At 36.0% G+C, this 22500-nt stretch overlaps 1 long non-coding RNA gene across 2 annotated transcripts in view; it reads right to left on the bottom strand.

The window, feature by feature from the left end:
- LOC135225485 (uncharacterized) overlaps positions 1-22500 on the bottom strand; it is a 206135-nt gene that overhangs the window by 122846 nt on the left and 60789 nt on the right. The window contains exons 3-4 of one of the 2 annotated variants that reach the window (XR_010316990.1): positions 17065-17262; positions 16776-16942 (exon numbers count right to left, since the gene is read on the bottom strand). This is a non-coding gene — a long non-coding RNA (uncharacterized LOC135225485). Of the gene's footprint in view, positions 1-16775; positions 17263-22500 lie in introns of both variants that reach the window. The other variant, XR_010316989.1, reaches the window with a different exon arrangement.

Here is a 22500-nt window from a genome sequence, read left to right as displayed (position 1 = left end):
GTGAATCTACTATAGTAACTTTTGCGCCACTCGACCGAAATCTACACAAGCACTCAAATAATTGTATTATTAGGTGAATAGTTTGCAAGTGCTATTGTACAATTACTGCCCTGAGTGTGAAAGGGCTCAGTCTGGTAACCCGAATGAGAACAGCAGCAACTCGCTCATACAAAGCATCCTAAGGAGTGAAGCAAGGAGATTTAAATCGTGGCAAAGATGGGAAAATGAGGTCTTTGTCCCTTAAAGGGCTTAATCGCTGTATTGGCAAGAAGTCATCTTATGATATTTATTGCTGATATTTTACTTTTTCATTATTTCTGTGATTAATACCAAGTTTTAGTTCTTTTTTACTACATACAATTTTCGTTTTTAGCCCTCTGGATCTGACTACTGTAACCCCCTAAGGTCTCTAGTTGAAATTTAAGTTATATAATCTGTGCACTAAGTGTTATAACTCTCAATGCATTTTTTTCTCACCAATATTATTACTGCTATTACCAGTATTATGATTACTATCTTTTATGCTACCTCAGCTATTTTGTGGATAAGTGCCGAGTATTCATTTTTTTATCATGTTGTCTCATATATCTAGATTGTGTATGTTACTGTCTGTATTTTGGAAATTATTCCTCTCTCACCACCCCAACAGGACCGGAGAAACGCTCTACCACGTTAGAATTCACTGAATGACTTGCTCGACCCATAATCTTGCAATCCTCATTGAACAATCAGTTCACTGTAGGGATAAAGACTTATGATTTTTGGCCATTGTTTTCATTATATTATATATTTCGGATAACTCTATTCTTTTGTTTTTTTTTGTATGGTGTTTTACGTTGCATGGAACCAGTGGTTATTCAGCAACGGGACCAACGGTTTTACGTGACTTCCGAACTCCGTCGAGTGTGTTGAACTTCTATCACCAGAAATATACATCTCTGACCTCTCAATGGAATGCCTGAGAATCGAACTCGCGTCCACCGAGGTGGCAGGCCAAGACCAAACCAAGCACGCCACTGAGGCACTCGTTAGAATTCATTGAATGAATGCAATTACTTCTCTGAACTATGCACGCGAGCGGAACAAACAATTTCCCAAACGAAAAGTTGCGAATGTGGTACAAAAGAGATACGAGAAAGACGAAATTTTCACTCTCACTGGAAATCATTTAATCCTTTCAGGAGTTTTTTGTTGTTTAGTCAGAGATACAAATCAATACTTGTAGTTTTGCCAAGTAGGTAACTGATTCCTGTTGTTTGTTTGTATGGCGTTTTTACGTTGCATGGAACCAGTGGTTATTCAGTATCGGGACCAACGGCTTTACGTGACTTCCGAACCACGTCGAGAGTGAACTACTATAACCAGAAACACACATCTCTGACCCCTCAGTGTTATGCCCGACATGCATCATAATTTTTACTTTCATACTGTTCTATCGCCTACGTTAACTTACACCTTACAATAACAATCCATCTCAAGTGTTGAATTAGTAGACGGTGGTTACAACATACCAATATGCTAATTAGATAAGCAACTCAATGCAAAACAATAAAAGCAAGAGATCGATCACTTACCACCATCAAACGGGAGTAATCAAAAGTCGAGTGTGGATCGACCTCCAGTATCTTCAGACATAAGACGGAGCCAAGACAGATGCATCTGTATGGAATCCCCAAGATCACATCATCAGGTTCAGGATACAGTTTTCTTATTTTGGGAATCTCTCTCTCTCTCTCTCTCTCTCTCTCACTCTGAAACGAAGAAGAAGCGAGACATCTTATTAGCATAAGAAGATTCCTTCAAGGAATTAATTTACAAGTGGAGGTTCTTAGCATCCCTTGACATCAGACGCTTTGTCAAGAGAGGAATAATGATAGTATTCTCATATTATGATTAAGCTTTGTTGCAGCGATCGTTCATTGAGCGATCTTAGTATTTCTAGGAATCTAAAAGTTTCCTAAAGCTACGAGTTCGTATTTCATTTTTACATTTCATTAATTTCACAAATAAATAATACTTTAACAAAGCAGTCACAAATTCCTCAATTAGAACAGCAGTGAGTACGTAACCCGGGAACTTAATACACAAATGAATTACAAAGAAAATCAACGAAAAATCAAGACTCAGATTGTAAAAATTATTTTTTTTTCCTATTTTTATTATGTTCCAATAATGTTTTAGTTCTAATGTCATTTTTGTCGTCGTCATCCCCGTTTCGCCATCTTTCTTTTCGTAGCCGCTGCCTTAGTTCACGGCTGAGACTCGCACAGGGTGGAGGTGAGGGTGGTCTTTGTATTTGTTACTTTATTTCATCAAAAATATAGTGTTTTGAAGCCATTATATTATTGTACAATGTTAATCTGTTATAGCCAGTATGAGAATTAGTGCTGTGTTAAATGTATGTAATTTTTTTTTGTTTATATAGGCTTTTGTTTCTGTTTTCAGCTTCTGGAGTAGAGGTCCTCTCCAACCTTTACCCACGAAGGATTTAATTTGAAGTCATATGAAAGTCAATTGTTCATCTGTTAATGTTCATTTTCAAATGCTATAAGCTGTTTAAACGTGAACTGTGAGTTTTTTTTTTTTTTTTTTAATTAATAAATATTGTTATGGCTTTTTATACAGTTCTGATTGCACCTCGACTTAGAACCATCCCATATGTCATGCTTAGCATGGTTTATTAAATAAAAGTGTTTGAAAAATATTACATTGGTGTCAGGTGTGGGGTCCTAAGTCTTATGGGTGCTTTCATTACTGTGCCATTGAGGTCGTGTTGGGAGACTGGCCTATATTGTTGCGTGAAGTGTTGTGTATGGTCGTATACCAAGCACCATTGTTACTTTTCCTGGTTTAAGGTACAAGGTTAGGTTTCGTGATATTGTTTAATGACCCTTCTATAATTGCCTGCCTTTAATCAGGGCTCAACTGTATTGAGCTAAAAGTCCACTTGTTACGTTGCGGTCATTTTTTTTCGTGAACTCTTTTTGATATATGAATTAGTGTTTATCACCATGTCTGATTTAACTAAACAAATACGAGAACTGGCTAGTGATCTTGGTTTGGCTGGGGATGATGCTGTAAAATTTTATCGTTCATCAACAAAATATTTGAGAGAGAAGAGCGAGCACAAGCAAGGGAAGAGCGATCACAAGAACGAGAGTTAGAATTAAAAATTAGAAGAGAGAAGTAAAGATCGGCAGCATGAAAATAGAACATGCTTTCCAAGAGGGCTGCGATCCCACTAATTACTCTTAGCCCTTGTTCCAGAACATTTCGTCAGATGAAATAAAATTGCTTTAGTTTAAGGAAGGAATTTGGGATGATTTTAGGTTTTTCTTTTTCATTTCAATTTTGAGAGAATTTGTGAAGCAACTGGGTTTGGAATTTAGAGACTGACGGTGTAATTAGACTTTTACCGTTGTTACAGGGTAAGCTAAGGGAGATTTATGTAACGCTGCCTTCTGAAGCCACTAGTACTTATTCCGATTTGAAGAAAGAGTTGTTGAATGCTTATTATATGAACTCTGATTATTATAGAACTGAATTTCGGCGTTCTCGTATTCCCCCCATCAACATTTCGACAGTTTGGCTTTACTTTACGTAGGCTTTTGAATCATTGGTTGGAAACATCAAAGGTAAATAATAGTTATGAATCTTTATTGGACTTTATTTTGTGTGACCAGTTATTAGCTTCAGTAACTCCCGAGTTACGCAGTACCCTTAAAGACAGAAAGTGGCGTACTTTTGATGAATTGATTAATGAGGCAGATATTATGCGGCTGCTCAATAATTTGTATAACAAATTGTCTAAAAGTAGTTCGAGGAAGAATCATTGGTCAATAACACTTCATTCATTAAAGAGTTCCGATCATTCAGTCTTACAGCCGAATAGTACGAAGGTAAAAGGGAAAATAATTTGTCATGGTTGTGGTTTAGAAGGTCATATAAGACCTCAGTGTCCTCAGAATAATCATTGTCAAGGAAGAGAATCCTATGATTCATAATGTTTTTAACTGGTAGTAATCCTGGGTGTAATGACTCTGAAGTTGGTAATTCGTTTCCTCATAAAATTAATTTTAATGTTTGACTCTACTGTATGTGGCTCTCTGAAATTTGAAAATTGTAAGGTAAATGGAGCTAATATCTCGACCATGGTACGTGATACGGGATGTACTTGTATAGTTGTGTCTGATAAGCTATTACCGCCCATACCTTTTGATGAACACACTAAATTTGCATCTGTTAGTGATTATTTGGGTAGAACTGATAAATTTCCTGTGGTTAAGTGTCATATTGATTGTGCTTATTTTACAGGTTGGACTGAAGTGGTAAAGGCTCCCATTAAGTTTTGTGGTGTGCTTATTGGACAAGTAGATATAAGGATACATCTACCTGCCAATCTGTTATGACCAGAGGTCAGTAAAAGCTGGTAATGCTCTTCCAGCTCCCCTTATTACAAAGAAATTGAAGGTTCTTGGTGACTTAAATGTGAGTGCGTCAGTTTTTTTTAAGCAAGAACAAATGAATTGCCCTACTTTGAAGAGCATTCGTGAGAAGCTTGATAAACAATCTACTGAATATCTAAGGGAAATGTTTTCCAGTACTTTATTGACAACGGTTTTCTTTTACAGAAAATTGTATAGAGAGTAAAAAATAGCGTGATGTTAGGAGTAAAAGTTCTGGTGGTACCACACAAGTTCAGGGAATTAATTATGGAAATTGCCCACGATTCATTGTTGTCGGACATTTTAGTAATTGTAAAACTAAACAAAAGTGTTTGCACTGTACTTTTGGCCAGGTGCCACAGCTGATATACTGCGTTATTGTAGATCATGTGATATCTGTCAGAGGACTACTTCCCAAGGTCGTGTCAAGAAGGCACCCCTTCAAACAATGCCTATAATAACCGAACCATTTGCAAAGGTTGCAGTTGATATAGTTGGGCCTTTGTCACCCCCTTCTGAGGACGGTCATAGGTTTATTTTGACATTAGTTGATTGTGCTACACGTTACCCTGAGGCTATTCCTCTAAAAAAAATAGATTCTATTTCTTGTGCTGAAGCCCTTTTAACTATTTTTACACTGTAGGTATCCGAAGGAGGTTCTGTCAGATAGGGGAGGGACGTCAATTTGTTTCTTCAGTGATGGAGTAGTACATAAATTACTTAATATGAAAACCAATTTTTACATCACCATACCATCCACAGCTAATGGGTATTGTGAGCGTTTTAATGGTGTCTTGAAAAGTATATTAAAAATATTTGTTCAGATTATCCTCGCTGTTGGCACAGGTACCTCCCTTGTGCTTTATTTGCCGTTAGAGAGATCCCTAACAATACTTTAGGATTTTCTCCATTCGAATTGATTTATGGACGAAATGTGAGAGGTCCTTTATCCATATTGAAAGAGTTGTTTACTAATCAGGACCTTAATGAAGAGAATAGGAATTCTTATGAGTATGTGTTGGATCTGCGCAATAGGTTAGAAACAGCCCAGATTGCTTTCCAGAATGACCGAGGTTAATTTTAGCAAGTACAAAACTTATTATGATCTGAAAACATCTGATAGAAAATTTGTGATAGGTGATGAAGTTCTGCTACTTTTACCTTTCTGACTAATAAACTCTTAACTCAGTGGAAGGGTCCATTTAAGGTAATTGGTAAGAAAGGTCCTGTTGATTACATTATAGAGGTAAGGAATAAACATAAACTTTTCCATGTGAATATGATTTGAAAAGTATTACCAGCAAAGGCTACTATTAATAATTTGCAAGTGTTTGATGAGGTTACCCCTTTTGAACAGAATGTTTTAATGGAACCTTTGGATTTGGTGCAGGCATGCTGTAGTTGCTCAATGTACAGATTCTCCTTTGCCAGTGTTAGATACAGAGTCGAAGACTGAGCCTGATGTGAATCCCTCTCTAACTACAGAACAAAAGGCAGAGTTATCCACATTGTTAGACAGCTATAAGGATGTTCTTAGTGATATACCTGGTTGTGTTAAAAACTTTAGCCATTCAATACAGTTAACTACCACAGAGCCTGTCAAGAGAAAACCTTAACTCCATTCCTTATCACTTAAGAGAGGTATTTAACAGTGAAGTTGACAAATTGTTAGAGCTTGATATAATTGAAGCATCGGTATCTAACTATTGCTCACCTGTCGTGCTAGTAAAAAAAAATCTGATGCCAGTTATCGGATGTGTATTGATTTTAGGCAGTTGAATGCTGCAACAGTGTTTGATTGTGAACATATTCCTACTATCGATGAAATTTAGACAAATTTTCAAATTGCAAATATTTATCTGACATTGATCTGGCAAAAGCTTATTACCAGGTTACCAATGGAAGAATCTTGCCGGAAATATACTGCATTCAGTACTAATAGGGGGTTATTTCAATTCAAAAGAATGCCATTTGGATTAAGTACTGCCTGTAGTACATATAACCGTCTGATGCGCCAAGTGTTGAAAAATTTAGATCGTTAGTTTTTTATTTTGATAACATTTTTGTTCACTCTAACTCATGGCTTGAACACTTGGTGGCCCTCGAGAAAGTGTTTGACAGACTTCGCAGTTGGAATTTAACTTGTGGTCCCTCTAAGTGTCGTTTTGGTTACGAGGTAATTCACTATTTGGGCTACCATATTGGTAGGAATTCTCTGCAGCCATTACCAGATAAGGTACAGGCAATTGTGGATATGCCTTTTCCAAGTAAGAAATGGCAATTACGATCATTTTTAGGGTCTGTTTCCTTCTATAGGAGATTTATTCCACAATTTGGAAGTATTTCTGCCCCTCTGTCTGATTGTTTAAAGAAAAATCAACCTGATATAATCAGCTGGAATTCTAAGGCGAGAGGGGCATTTGAAATGTTAAAGGAGAAGTTAACTCTTGCGCCTATTTTGCGGTTGCCAGACCTTAGTAAGCCATTTGGTCTGAGAACAGATGCAAGTGATCAGGGAATAGGAGGTACACTATTACAATACGATTCTGAAGGTATGCCATTTCCTATTGCTTATGCCAGTCGCAAGTTGCAAGCCATCCGAAGTTAAGTACTCAGTCATTGAAAAAGAAACCTTAGCAATTGTTTGGGCTGTGGAAAGTTCCAACAGTACTTGTATGGGGGAAGATCGTTCTTTCTAGAGACGGACCACCGTCCTTTTGACTTACCTGATGAAAATATCAAGCTCATAATGCAAGACTGATGCGCTGGAGTCTCCTTCTTCAGGAGTACCAGTTTCAAATATCTTATATTAAAGGATCTGCCAACGTTCTAGCTGATGCATTGTCCCGCAATCCTACATAGGTTCTATAATTTTCTTTGAAAATTATCTTGGGGCGGAAGAATGTAAAAATTATTTTTTTTTTTCCTATTTTTATTATGTTCCAATAATGTTTTAGTTCTAATGTCATTTTGTCGTCGTCAATCCCCATTCGCCATCTTTCTTTTCGTAGCCGCTGCCTTAGTTCACGGCCGAGACTCGCACAGGGTGGAGGTGAGGGTGGTCTTTGTATTTTGTTTACTTTATTTCAAAAATATAGTGTTTTTGAAGCCATTTAATTATTGTACAATGTTAATCTGTTATAGCCAGTCATTGAGAATTAAGTGCTGAGTGTTAAATTATGTAAATTTTTTTTTTTTTTTTATATATGGTCTTTTGTTTTCTGTTTTTCAGCTTCTGGAGTAAGTGGTCCTCTCCAATCTTTACCCACGAATGGATTTTAATTTGAAGTCCATATGCCAAAGTCAATTTGTTCATCTGTTAATGTTCATTCAAAATGGCTATAAGAGTGGTTAAAACGGTGAACTGTGAGTTTTTTTTTTTTTTTTTATTAAAAATAAAAAAAAATTGTTATGGCTTTTTATACAGTTTCTGATTGCACCTCGACTTAGGACCATCCCATATGTCATGCTTAGCATGGTTTATTAAATAAAAGAGTTTGAAAAATATTACACAGATCAATCGTCACTGCTCTCGTTACTATAGTAGACTCACATCAACCGTGCAACTGATGTCTAGGCCAGTCCCTTATGACACCCCTGATTGGCTGTTGATAAGCAAATCACAGGGCTGTAAACTCTGTCTCTCGAGATTTCACATAGGCAGGATGTAGTATGTTCCACCTCTCCTGAGGGATACGTCTTTCAAAAGTATCCCCTAAAAGAGGCGGAACATACATCCTGCCTATGTGAAGTCTCTCTCGAGAGAGAGACAGTGTTTCCAGCCCTGTGATTGGCTTATCAACAGCCAATCAGGAGCATCGTATGGGACTGGCCTAGACCTCAGATGCACGGTTGATGTGAATCTACGATAGCATACTCGTGTACTTATAACGAAAACGAAGGAATGAGTCATTCTATTTTTTTAATTCTAATTTTCTGGGCGGAATTCTATCCTCTAAAACAAGCCAAATTTTCAGGCGTGTGTAAACAGATCAGCGTTTTCAACAGTACAAAAAGTGTTATAAGTAGGAGCTAGTACTGCAAAAAAGATTGTATCCATTTCGTTGTATAAAACCCCGTCCACACCATCGAGCTTTGCCCAACGAACTTTGCTCGATGTGACGTCAGAGGCGGGCAAAGTCAGAACCTTATCGGCTGTTTCTCCGATTCTGACGTCATATCAAACAGAGTTCGTCGAGCAAAGGTCGACCGTGTGGACGGGGCTTAACAGACTATTGATCTGGATTTTTCGCTACTGGGTTGAGTTGAGGAAGACGACCGCTGGGAAGGCTAAGAGCGAGTTGGATAGACATAATTGTCAGAGATCTTGAAGATGAAATCCAGAACCTAGAGGAAGCGAAGGAAATAGCTCAGGAGAGAGACAGATGGAGAGGAACTGTATCAGCCTTATGCCAGTGGCCAGTGGCGCGAAGATAACGTAAAGTAAATTAAGTAAGAGTTAAATATAGAATTTAGGCCAAAGGCCAAGCACTTTGACCTAAGAGGTCATTCAGTGCTGAAATGGAAACTGAGTAAAAGGTTTGAAAAATGTAACAGGAGGAAAACCTCAAAGCGGTTGCACTATGAATCAAGTTTTAGGAGAGGGTGGAAAGTAAGATAGTATAAAGAGAATATGAAAGGAGGTACAGTAAAAGGAACGAAAGTGGTTGCAGCTAGGGGGCCGAAGGCACGCTGCAAAGAACCTTAAGTAATGCCTACAGTTCACCACAGGTGGTCCACTGATGGCACTACCCACCTTACGGAGATTTTTCGCTACTGAAATAACGAATCGATAAAGTATCACGAGATGTCAAAGACATCGTCTCTGACAAGAAATTACTTTTCTCATTTGCTGGTTCCTCATTAGAAGGATGCAAAAGAATTTCTTCGCAAAGATGAGGCTTCAAAGACATCATTAGACATCAGGATAAAATCGTTAAAGGTGAATCAGGAACCACAACATCCAATTAAAACGTCAAATAATTCGATGCTCCACCTCGCTGGAAGAAATGGCCGGTATGGAGAAGTCGATATTTTAATCGCATAAATGCCAAAGGAAAGTTACGAAAGGAACATTACTTGGCAATAACGACAAGAGCTTTCTGGATTCGTTAAGAAACAATCTAGCACAATAAAGAAGCATGTATCCAAAATTAAACACACATATATATACTATGTGTAGTATGTATGTATATATATATATATCAATTCAGGAATGCCGAAGACACATGGATGTTTTTTGAAAGATATATTCAATAAGAAACGTTTCGCACATGACTATGTGCATCATCAGTCTGAAAAATGACAAAATAACAACATTAAAATACTAAAAATACACTGGATTCTTAAAATGACAATTAAAAACATTAAAAGACTAAAAAAAGCAAAGCAAAGTAAAAACAACTGCTGTTACACCAACCTTCAGGTACAAAGAAAGAAGATAGAATGACCAAAGAAAGAACAAGAACCTCCAAAGACGACTATGCCAGATATAGTTGAGCAGAGGAGCAGCCACCGTTTAACGATGGAACGAGTCTTTTAATATATAATGACTAAGGTCGTCAGATAATCTGCATCCTTAGAATACCCTATTAGAGTCATTGTGTTTGCCAAGAGAGAGTATAATAATGAACAGCAAGGAATTTGAATGGGTTAGACGTCACTCGTCTCTCACGCCCACCAGTTATATATGCCTCTAGGAAACTATAAACATCCTGCTCCCTTCTCTTTAATGGTCAGTCGTTAAGTGGAATAAGGAAAGGCGCGTTGTCATAACAGAAGCCTGACTACAACAAAGACGCCTCCTTAAACCATCTCAGGATCGCGGCCATTCTAACTTAAGTATTTCTTTGCAGCTGTTGTCAAAATTGAATAAGAGGCTCTTACGCTGATGGCTTTCATGGACTGGTGGGAACAGCTAAAACATTTTACGTGACTTTTGAACCACGTCGAGAGAACTTCTACCCCCGGAAATACACATCTCTCACTCATCAGTGGCCAACTGCAAGTCAGAAAGAGAATCTACACAAAGTAGAGAAAAGAGCTTCGAGAGGACGCTTGCCTCCTCAGGGAAGACAAGACGGCGCATCTAATATAAGGGAAATATCTTGAACAGTACCATACCAAAGGATGGAGGACAGGTGACATACTCCCAAACTGTAACCAAGTAGCGACGCATTCTTGAAAAAGCGGGACGCCATAAATTAAAAACCAACCACAGAACCTTTTTGAAAATAATGTCATTATGTTTCACACACAAGTTTACAAATCTTTAGCCATAAATTAACCCAAACTAACTTAACCTAATCTAGGGGCATGGCAAAAGAACAGGGACTGGTGCAATAATAGTATACTAATCGAGAATTTGCGGCCGGGTGCAAGAATAAGACCAACCTTCTCTGCACCTTTATCTCTGATGATTGAAGTTCATATAAGATTGCAAAATTACTTTTTTTTTTTAACTTTTTTTTCCAGGCACAGAAATTAAAGAAACTGCAACAGCTTCCAAGACCTCGCTGCTGCCGTCACCAGACTCCTAAACTCCAGGATTTTTGTTAGCAAACATACGCTTGAGAACTTGGCATTTGCAATATCCAGCAACAGAGTATAAGAGGAGATATGTCATTCCGACTCCTACATTTCACCGAACGGGAAAATTTGTCTTTGGACTCGTGTGTGTCTTGGGAGACTCGCCAACCGCTTCTTGACGTACCTACCCCGTCAGCGCAAGAAATGACGCAAAAATCGGAGAAAAATAAGTGGCAGATTCAATAAGTAACTCAAAAAATTTCGTAATAAATCACTATTTCGCCCATCTTATTTGATAGTCCTAACCATGTAACATTTTTTACCACCTTATTTTTATTTGATAGTGCTAACCAGGTAAAATTGCTCAACATATGAAAAAATCTTCAGCATTAACTTCGTATAAATTCATAAATCAAAGATAAACCGGTGGAACCAGTCCTCTTAACGTGTCCTCACTAGCGGGCATGCCCGTCAGGTACTTCAATCTTTTTATATTCTCTCTCTTCTGAAGCAGCGTTACCAGACAATCGCATCGTTCTGGCTCCATACTCGGTCGGTCAGCATAGTGGAACGGGTTATGGGAACAGTGTTTCCCTGTCGCGCAGTGCCTGCACTGACTAAAGGAAGATTCAGTTCCAGTTTCATATTTTGAACGTAGAATGAAATAAACCATCTTATTGCATCATAACATCCATTAAAATTTTTTATTATCAGTCTTATGTCCAACTGTAGCAAACCGTGTCTCGTTTGTGGAAAGCCATTCAAGCGTATGAAACATACCCAAACTGATTTTGGAAACTATGAAGCCATAGGACAGGTGCAAGTTGGCGACCATGGCAGGTGAAGCTCCCCAGCCAAATAGGTGATGGCACTAGGGTTTAGGTTGATAAAGTTTTCACACCCTGCATTTAGTTCCTTCGGTATATTTTAACCTGAATATACCTAGGAACGCGTCATCAACTTTCATATAGCCTAAGGTTTAGCTGGACATAGCAATTTCTTTTATTAGAACTACGTAATTGATTTATTAAACATCTGGATTGTTCCACTAACAATCTACTAATAAATTCCGTTAAGTTAGTCTATGTAATTTCCTGAGCACTGGGTTAATGTGAAGTTTGCCAAGTAAGCTGGGTGCCCAGTCAACTATCCTCAGTTGCTGGGGCATGTTACCATTAATGGGGTAATTTCATGGACTGGTCAATTTTTCCCTTCATCCACCAAATATTTTAAACTACAACAAATATTCTTAACATTACATTTGCCTATGTGATCTAAAATCGAGAACGCTTTACGAAAATGTTACCGATAGGACCAAAGGAGTAATACTCAAGAAATTTTACTGCTGCATCGGAACGGTTATCATAGACTTGCAAAACTAATTTTTACATATACTAATTTTTATACTAATTTTTACATATACAGTAATTAATGTAGAAGATACCTGGTCTAGTTTGTTTGTATGGTGTTTTTACGTTGCATGGACCCAGTGGTTATTCAGCAATGGGACCAATTGCTTTACGCGACTTCCGAACCATGTCGAGAATGAACTATAACCAGAAATACACATCTCTAATCAAACTGGTCTTAAGAGTAACTATACCAAAGCATCAGACTGGTCTTAAGAGTAACTATACCAAAGGATTACCTCCATTTTCAGTTACAATCAAAATGAAAGAATGAACTTTTGGCACACTCAAGATATATTTTAAGGATTAGTTCACTGGTACATCACGTGAATAACACTATACAGACAGAAGCCACATTCACTACAGCAGTCATTTCACACACTATTTAGCTCTTAAAGAGGTTAAACGAACAATTGCTTTAACACAAATCATTCTTTAGCTCTCATGATCAATAGCTTTTAACATCTTATTTGAGTTTTTTCTTTGCTGTCCTCTCTCCTCTTAAAAAAATTCTCTCATTGGACCATGTTCTTTTAAAATAAAATATAGGCCTTCATTTATATGAATAACTAAAAATTAGTGTTTTTTGGTGCCACTAGCAGCTGAACAGCTACTAAAACCCAAATATTCAGTTTTCAATATTCGTTAATTATCTGGATTAAGTAACAGTCAATAGTTAAACAAAAGTTATTCTCAGTACTTTACCAAATTTTTCAAGACAAAACCTAAAGAGAAATATCTAAATCACATAAATCCTAATGTCTCGCATCCTAGGACTAAAACAAAGTATAATGATTGGACCAAGTAACAGCACATAGTTTGAGTGCTGGTTTCAAAAAGTAAAAAATGTCACTTAACACAGAATGGTAAACCACGGGGATATGAGATATGAACAATTTTCTACCTGATCCAGGCAATTAGCATAAAATTAACCTTTTAAGTATTTCATTTATTTTACTTTGAATCTAAGGCGAGATATCTAACAATTGCTATCATTAGGGTAATTAAAGTCATAACTCGTGTGCTTCATTTAATACTAATAATTGAAGTATCAGTTTTGAGTCATCAACACAGGACATCATTCTGAATAAAGTGGAAGATATCAGCAAAGCCAGGCTCCATTCTCACCTCATTCAAAAAATATTGTGGGAGAAAAGCAACGTCCACTAGAGTTCTTGAATAACAGAAGTCTTCCTTGCTCTGTACTGAATATCACAGTTTCATGAACCATCCTGTAAATCAAAAGATCTGAGGCAGAAATGTTTTCTTGAAAATATAAAAACTTAAAACTATGATTTTTACAAAGTCAACAAAATTAGGTTTCAACTAAAATGAAGCATTTACAATATAGAATTTTTTTTCAAAAGAAACCACCAAATCATCTTCCACTGCCATCTTCACAGGTCAAATTTTCTCAAATACAAAGCTTTAGCTGTAATCCTCACAATAGATCCAATTTTCTCATTCAAACTATATTATACTTCAACTGCAACCCTCACCAAAGATCCAATTTTCTCCAGTACAAACAACTTATAAGCTCCTCCATTGCAACAATCCCAATAGATCCAATTTTCTCCAGTACAGAAAATTCTTACAAGTTTCTTTTAACTTCAACCTTCACAATAGATCCAATTTACTCAAATACAAACTACCTATAACCCTCTTCACTACAACCCTCTCAACAGATCCAGTTTCCTCCAATACAGAAAACTACTTACAACTATCCAAATTCCTCCAATACAGACAAACAGTTATAAGCTACTTCAACTACAACCCTCACAAAAGATCAAACCTCTTCCAATACAAACTACTTTTAACCTCCAACTGCAACCCTCACAACAGATTCAATTTCCTCCAATACAGACAAACTACTCAAGTCTCTTAACTTCTACCTCACAATACATCTAATTTTCTCCTATGCAAACAAACCACTTTTAAGCATCTTCAGCTGCAACCCTCACAAAACATCAAATTTCCTCCAATACAGAAACTAAGCCTCTTCAACTGCAACCCTCAATAGCTAAAATTACCTCCAATACAGAAACTACTTACAATGCTCTTCAACTGCAATCCTCAAGAGATAAAATTTCCTCCCATAAAGACCTAATTTCCTTCAAAAAAACTACATACAAGCCTCTTCAACTGCAACCCTCACAATAGATAAATTTTTTTCCTATAAAACAAAACACTTATAATCATCTTCAGCTGCAACCCTCACAATAAATCCAATTTTCTCTTAACGGACAAGTCACGAACCAAGCCTTGACCAGATCGGGAAGAAAACCACAAGAACGACCGTTTAAATGGTCAAGCAGTCCAGTTTTATTGGGTCAATTTTCCATGATAAGTAAAAGCATAACATTCTTGTATAAATTTCATTAATTTGTTAAATTATTTTAACAAATAAAAACTATTATTAGTACTCATAGGTCTGTATTTTGTGAAAACACAGGTCACCTAATTGTATTAACATTAAAACTTAACTTTATATGCTTTAATTAAAATCAGTTACGCTAATTTTAACCAGTTCTAAAATAGTAAAATTGGAATAAAGTAACAAAACTAATCATGTGCATTGTGCGAAAACAGGTCACCTAATTATATTAACATTAATAAAACACAAGTTTATAAAGTTTAAACTAAATTTACACTAATTTTAACTAGTGTAAAAACAGCATTAAAGTTATTTTCTAAAAATTAATTAATTAATATATCTAGAGCAATGCATATGCCAATCTCTTAAATTAACCACAAATTAAAAAAGTCAACACGCTTTTGAAATTGAAAACTCTCAAGAGACAAAGGTATAACTAAATTATTGCTGAAAATTGGAAAAAAACATTGCAAAAGTTAATGTAATATTTTAAAAAATTATTAGCTTACGTTAACTTGATCAATTTTGTCAAACAAATCTAATGTGCTACATGAATTATTAAAAACTGCAAAGGAATTTTAAATTTTAAAACGGAAATCTTACTCAAGGTACGTTAACGTTTAAACCTACTAAACTCGTGAAAATGACCACCTTAAAATTAATACTTTGTTATTAGTTGACCCGCCCTACCCCGAATCTCCCATGCACCTGCCCATAAGTCATAAGACCTATAGGACAGGGCATGGGAGGGACCTCCACCCCTACAGGGGCACTGCCTCTGTAGGGGAGGAGGAAAAAAAAAATAATGGTTCACACTGATTCACTACATAGCACTCCTTACCTGGTTTGTACGAAGTCAAACTTGCGAAAGGAAAGGCCGTTTTTCGCAGCCTGAGACGAAGTTACCAGACTTTTGAATTTTTCTACTTTTTTTTTTCCTGTCAATTGTAGTCTGAGTCAAGACAGGTCTTAGATTCCACGAAAATCCGAATGAAATTTTCAAAATTATTTCTAGAGCTGTAAATGGTTTTGCTTTAGTAAAAATTCCACTGGAACAACGCATATCTTTGTAAAATGCAAGGTAGACAAAACGCTTTAATTTTTTTTTCTTTTAACTCAAGTCACGTTAAGATTTCACGTTAAGATTTTAACAAAATAAAACTTTAAAAAGTCACGTAAGATTTTAACAGGCTCAACAGAAATTAAGCATTAACCTTTCTGGATCCGAGATCTTATTATCTTTAGAATATCAGATTTGTAAAAGGTTAGTTAAATTAATGACCTACGTCCTACAAGATATTTTGGGAGAAAAAGACTAACAAAAGCAATGCTATGTGGTCTTTGAGAGCTTTACTAAATAGCGATTAAAACTTAAAATATAGAGACAGGTAACTTATACAAGAATAGGTATTAAGTACGATGCTTGTACCTTATCACCTGCTTGTAATGTGAGGGGGAAAAAAAAGAAAAACAAAAGTTAATTTTTCAAAGCATAATAAAAAAAAAAAAATTTACAAACACTAATAATTTAAAAAGTAAACAGATTCCTGAACCAATACACTGTGAAATAAACTTAAGAAACTACTAAAAAAGTTAATAAAAACATTAGGCATAGCAATGAAATTATACCTTTGATGAGCTCGAGAAACAAAAAACTGTAAGCAAACAAAAATAATAAATTTACAAAGCATTAATAACTTTGAACAAAAAACTTTAAAAAACTAAAGACCAAAAATAACCTATTTACAAAGCACTAATAAATTTAATAGTAACTAGAACCATGAACCAGTACGTTAAAGGGAAATAAACTTAAACTATTAATAAAAATTTAGTAGAAACATTGAGCATAAGAATGAAATTCGCCTTTGAAGAGTTCGAGAAATAAAAACTAAAAAATAACCCAATTACAAAGTACTAATAAATCTAAAAGTAACCAGAGCCATGATCCAATAAGTTAAGGGGAAATAAGCTTACGAAATTTAAAACTTATTAAAAACAAAGTATAATAATGATAATTACCTTTTGAAGAGCTCGAGACACTCCCTCACGACTCTGCCTGTAGTACAGTTCTTCAAACCACTAAACTTCAGTCTTAGCTTCACAAGACAAGCCTCATTTTCTTCTCCTAGACGTAAAATGGTATCAACCATAACAGCCCAAATCCACCGCCAAACAACCTAACCACACTAAGAAACACCATCACTCAGATCGCCGTCGAAACAAAAACTGAATTAATACTGAATACCCTGTTTGCCAAAGTAACCTCTGTCCTCTTGACGTCACCGTCAAGGACCGTGGAGTCACCTACCTTTTAACTTGGATATAAGTGGACGCCGAAATCCTTGATTATTGTTTCAGGGGAAACTTTAACAGTTTGCTTGGTTCGGTGTTTTGTGACATGTTCTTCGATAAGTTGGTTGCTCTGAGTTACAGTAGAAAATTGAAATCGATAATTTACGTAGAGAAACTCTTGAAAATTCTATGGTGTGTGAAGGAAACTGTCCCCCTAAAAGAAAGAATAAAAATGATATAAATACTTTATACGAAGGCCTACATTTCAAATAAACGCATATTACTAGAGGAAAAAAAAAAGGAACTTTCGTTCCCCCTCATTCTAGGAAGTTTATTCACAATATATATTATATAATATATATATATATATAGTATATATATATATATATATATATATGTATATATATATATATATATATATATATATATATATAATATATATAGATATATATATAATATATATATATTATATAAACATGAATATGGATGCCAACCAATGGCTAGGTTATTCGATGATTTTCCCAAAACTCGGAGCACTGGTAGTCGTCTACAGAATTCAAATCTGCTATGTTATAAAATACGTTAGTGAATAAAATTTGGCAGAGATATTCCTCATCATCATTTTGAACTCGGGATTGCTTTTGTATACCTGTAATAGAAGCGGAAAACTGGAATGCGTTCTACGTATTCCTAATAGCAGTCTTGCCATCTGACCTCTAGTTGGAAAGGACTCGTTTTTTTTTAATTTTATTCGTGCAATAAAATTAAATTGGATCCACGGTGAAAACTACAGGACATTTTTATTGACAGCAATTTTTTAATTTCTATTTATCGTAGGATTTCAATTTCAATTTATTGTAGGATTTCAATTTAAATTTATTGCAGGATTTCAATTTCAATTTATTGTAGGTTTTCAATTTCAATTTATTGTAGGATTTTAATTTTTATTTATTGTACGATTTTAATTTAGATTTATTGTAATGATCCTACCTCTCGCTTCGGTGTTTCTGAAACGGCAATTAAAGGCGAAGGATACTTGTGCAGTTACTAACTAGTGTTTATTGCTTTAACCCACAATAATTTTTAATTAAATTGACGTGAGAATGGAAACTGGCATTACCATTTACTCTTCGTTTCATTTATTTGATAATTCACGTGTGTGATGAGTTAATTCAATAAACTGTTTGAAACTAAACTTACGTAATATGGCCGTCCCTAGTTTATACTTTCAAAAGTCTGAATTCATGTCTAGAGTCCAAACTTGGTTAATGGAAATCTTACACCCTAAAAAATGGCTTTATTTATCACCGCGACTCAACCAGTTATACCCAAATCAAGTGATTCATTGCCTTCTGTAAATCCCATTAGGTTTGGTAAACAGCAGGTGTTGTATGGCACAAAAATTCTGAGAATATCAAATTAAGTTAAGTATATCTCAGTTTTACCAGACCACTGAGCTGCTTAACAGCTCTCCTAGCTGTTAAGGGACCTACAGTTTATTGTGGGATCCGAACCATATTATATCGAGAAATGAATTTCTATGACCAGAAATAAATTCCTCTGATTCCGCGTTGGCCGAGCCGAGAATCGAACTTCGGACCACCGGATTGGTAGTAGAGCGCGAGAACCACTCGTCCGACGAGGAACTAATAAAAATCAATGTAATTAAAACGGACTGAAAAGCTGCCCGCACTGTTTTGTTTGTTTGTATGGTGTTTTGACGTTGCATGAAACCAGTGGTTATTCAGCAACGGGACCAACGGCTTTACCTGACTTCCGAACCACGTCGAGAGTCAACTTCTATCACCACAAATGCACATCACTACCGCCTCAATGGAATGCCCGAGAATCGAACTCGCGGTCACCGAGGTGGCAGGCCAAGGCACTGTTTTGATGCTCCGTATCATCGTGTAACACTATTGGTCACACCAGTGAATGGCTACACAGCCCTCAAGGACGGATACCGATATTAAGTACAGGTGAAAATTGCTACTACCATTGTGTCTGTGGCTCTACAGAATGGCGAGCAAAGTCATTAAATGACATTAACACACCTGGCTACAGAGATTCGGCTCTAGGGCAATTTTTTTAAAACTATTTACTTTCAACTGGTACGAATCCCACGCCATAAAGGCTTTCCTCGATTTTCGATACGTACGAATTGCCTAAAGTCTGAAAGTCCTTGCTACTAATGATGTTTCATTGTAAGAAAACAATGTTCTGTTATTTGTATCAAATGGGGAGTGGGGGTCACGTGAAATCCGCCAACTCATGTTCTGTTATTAGTACCAATTGCGGGGGGGGGGGGGGGGGGGGGGGGGGGGGGAATCCCGTGACAATGTGCGCCCCCCTTAAATCTGCCACACAATGTCCTGACTCGGAATTCCATAAGGAAAATCGAACATGTTCCCTCTAAATTAAGCTCAAACGCCGGAGGACGAAAAATGAATTTATCGACTCAAAAATGATGACCTCTTCGAAGTCCGTATATATACTGTTAGCGCTTGAAAAGCTCTGCGTTTAAGGTGATATATCTTGATCAACGATGTATAAGTCAAACCGAGATTCGCCATTCCACGTGTCACCATAAATAAGAGCCATTAAGAGACCGACACTGCTACATAAATCGTGACATTCTAACGGTAAGGCTCGTAAATTCCAGGGAAAGGCCATTCATCTGAAACTAAACTAAATTGATTCAGCCTAAGAATATCATTCGCTATTTGTGGTTCAGATGCATTTCTCAAGCGCCATATTTCTCGGTGGACTGCGCAAATTGTTTATGACTGCTATGGCCCCTTCATTAGTTGTTTGTGTGGAACCAGTGGTTATTCAGCAACGGGACCAACGGCTTTACGTTACTTCCGAACCACGTCGAGAGTGGTGAACTCCTATCATCAGAAACACACATCTCTCACCCCACAGTGGAATGCCCGGGAATCGAATTCGCGGCCACCGAGGTGGCAGGACAAGGCCATACCGATCACGCCACTGAGGCGCTAGGTCTACGAATTGCTTATCGATCCTGCAAGTAGTTTTATTCTTACGAAAAGTAAGTAGTTTTATTCTCAGGAAAACAGAATGTACAGATTACTATAACCATTTTCACTTAATTGATATTTATTAAGTTATTCATGAACATCAGAATACGATCTGCAATAGTCTTCGTAAATTTTCCCGTCATATCCACCTATACATACGTAAACACTTTCATGTATATATTCGTCCATCAGCGTCTTAAGTTTTGTACGCATATAAAATATGTATTATTTCCTGAAAACGTAAGTATAGGCATCTACATGAACACCGCGTAGTTAAAATAAAGTATGCACTATTTTCTGAAAACGTAAGTATAGGTGTATACGTGAATACCGCGTAGTAATAATCAGCAGTTTCTAATATCTTTCATATAACCATAAACTTTGAGAAAGTGGGAGGTTACGGAAAGACTTCAAAACAATTCACCTTAAAATTTACTTACGGTCTTCAAGTTTCATTTGTTTTCCTAGATGCTCTTCTAACACCCTGTTATCCGTATATAACTAATTAGTCAAAACGCGTGAAACTAAGATGGCGTTATAATATCTATTGCATTTACATACGCGTCCAGTAAATAGTGACTATTAACTTTTATATATAAATACACACACACACACACCACACACACACACACACACACATATTATATATATATATATATATATATATATATATATATATATATATATATATATATATATATATATATAGTATATATATATATATATATATATATGTATATATATATATATATATATATATAGGGATGTGTGGCTCTCAAACAAGGTTACGCGGAACTGCCTGCTATTGGTGGCACAAGATTGTCATGGATTTTTTTTCTTGGCTAGATCATCTCAGTAAACATTTGTAAAAAGAAAAAAGAAAAAATAGTTTGAAGAAGTCAAGTCTTCATATATTTATCAATTTATCAATGTGTATGCTCTAATTAATACCACACACACATACATATACCATATATATATATATATATATATATAGTATATATATATATATATATATAATATATATATTATATATATATATATATATATATATATATTCACACATATCCACAGGTGAAAAATAAGAGACAGGGTGTAGGTCCTGACCGGTTTCGGCTTTATTTTCAAGCCATTGACAAAGGACTGATACATACATAGTATTAGAATTCACGAGTATATATACTACAAAGACAGTACTGACGAACATACACACAACCGTTTTGGACTGCAGATCCACCTACAGGCAGGTGTCAAGGTAGGAGTGGCTTTCAAAAATCATTAGGCTAAAATTTACAATAAATTCTCAAGGGATACTACCGCTCAGGGTACAAGTCCACACCTGACAGGTGTCAGGGAGTGGTGTTGAACATCTCATTAGCCCTACTGCCACCTTTACTGTGTTTAGAAATATAATAATCCTATTTTTCATATATCTCTACAGCCAACCTTAAAATTTAAAACAGTTTACAAATTTCTTTTGATATTAAAGGATCAGTTTATCATTCCTTGACTGATGTTCATATTATTGTTGTAACTTTCTTTTATAAAACTAGATTCAATGATATTCCTTTCCAATGCATTATTAGAACACCCCAGCTTTTTTTGCCCCCTACCCCAGTTAATAGCATGGATTGTTCTCACTAACATGTACAAATATACCACTGTTTCCCTGTGCATATCTCACATTGTTTATGTTGTTCTATTCTTTTTTTCCAGTGCTTTTCCCCGTTTGACCAATGTAAAAGTTGTCACAAGACTTACACGGGATTTTATATACACATCCTTTAGCATTGTCGGGGAGTTCTTAATAAGTAACCAGTTCATATTGTTTTAATTTTTTGTTTTAAAAACCTACATTAACACCAACAAATTCTTCAGGAGATGTGGGATATCTTTCATATTACTATTATAAGGTAGTACAAGCAAATTTTTTGTTGTTGTAAGGTTCTTTTTTATTTGATACATGGTCTTTTTTTGCCGCTTTTAATGCATTGTTTAGTACATTATCTGGATATTTCAGTTTCTGCCTGTATTCCGATCTTATCTTTTCTCATCTATATATTCCGGGCTACATACCCGTAGTGCTCTTAAAAACATGGAAGCAAACACTGATCTTTTAACCTTATTGTTTTGGTCCAGAATAGAAATGTACATGGACAAGACAAATATTAGTAGGTTTTCTGTAAAAAACACTATACGTAAACCCACTACTATTTCTCTGTATGAGGACCATCCAAAAAGGGTAGGGCATTCATCTTTTCTATTTCCATAGAAAATTTAATTGATGGTACTAATTGATTTAACCTGGCAAAAAAGTTATTTACATCTTCAACATAAACAACGTGTGAGATATGCACAGGGAAATAGTGGTATATTTGTACATGTTAGTGAGAACAATCATGCTATTAACT

This window comes from Macrobrachium nipponense, chromosome 13, assembly GCF_015104395.2.
Source record: "Macrobrachium nipponense isolate FS-2020 chromosome 13, ASM1510439v2, whole genome shotgun sequence".
Classification (NCBI taxonomy): Eukaryota; Metazoa; Arthropoda; class Malacostraca; order Decapoda; family Palaemonidae; genus Macrobrachium; species Macrobrachium nipponense.
The sequence above is the reverse complement of the archived record's forward strand: the minus strand, read 5'-3'. Positions and strand labels throughout refer to the sequence as shown.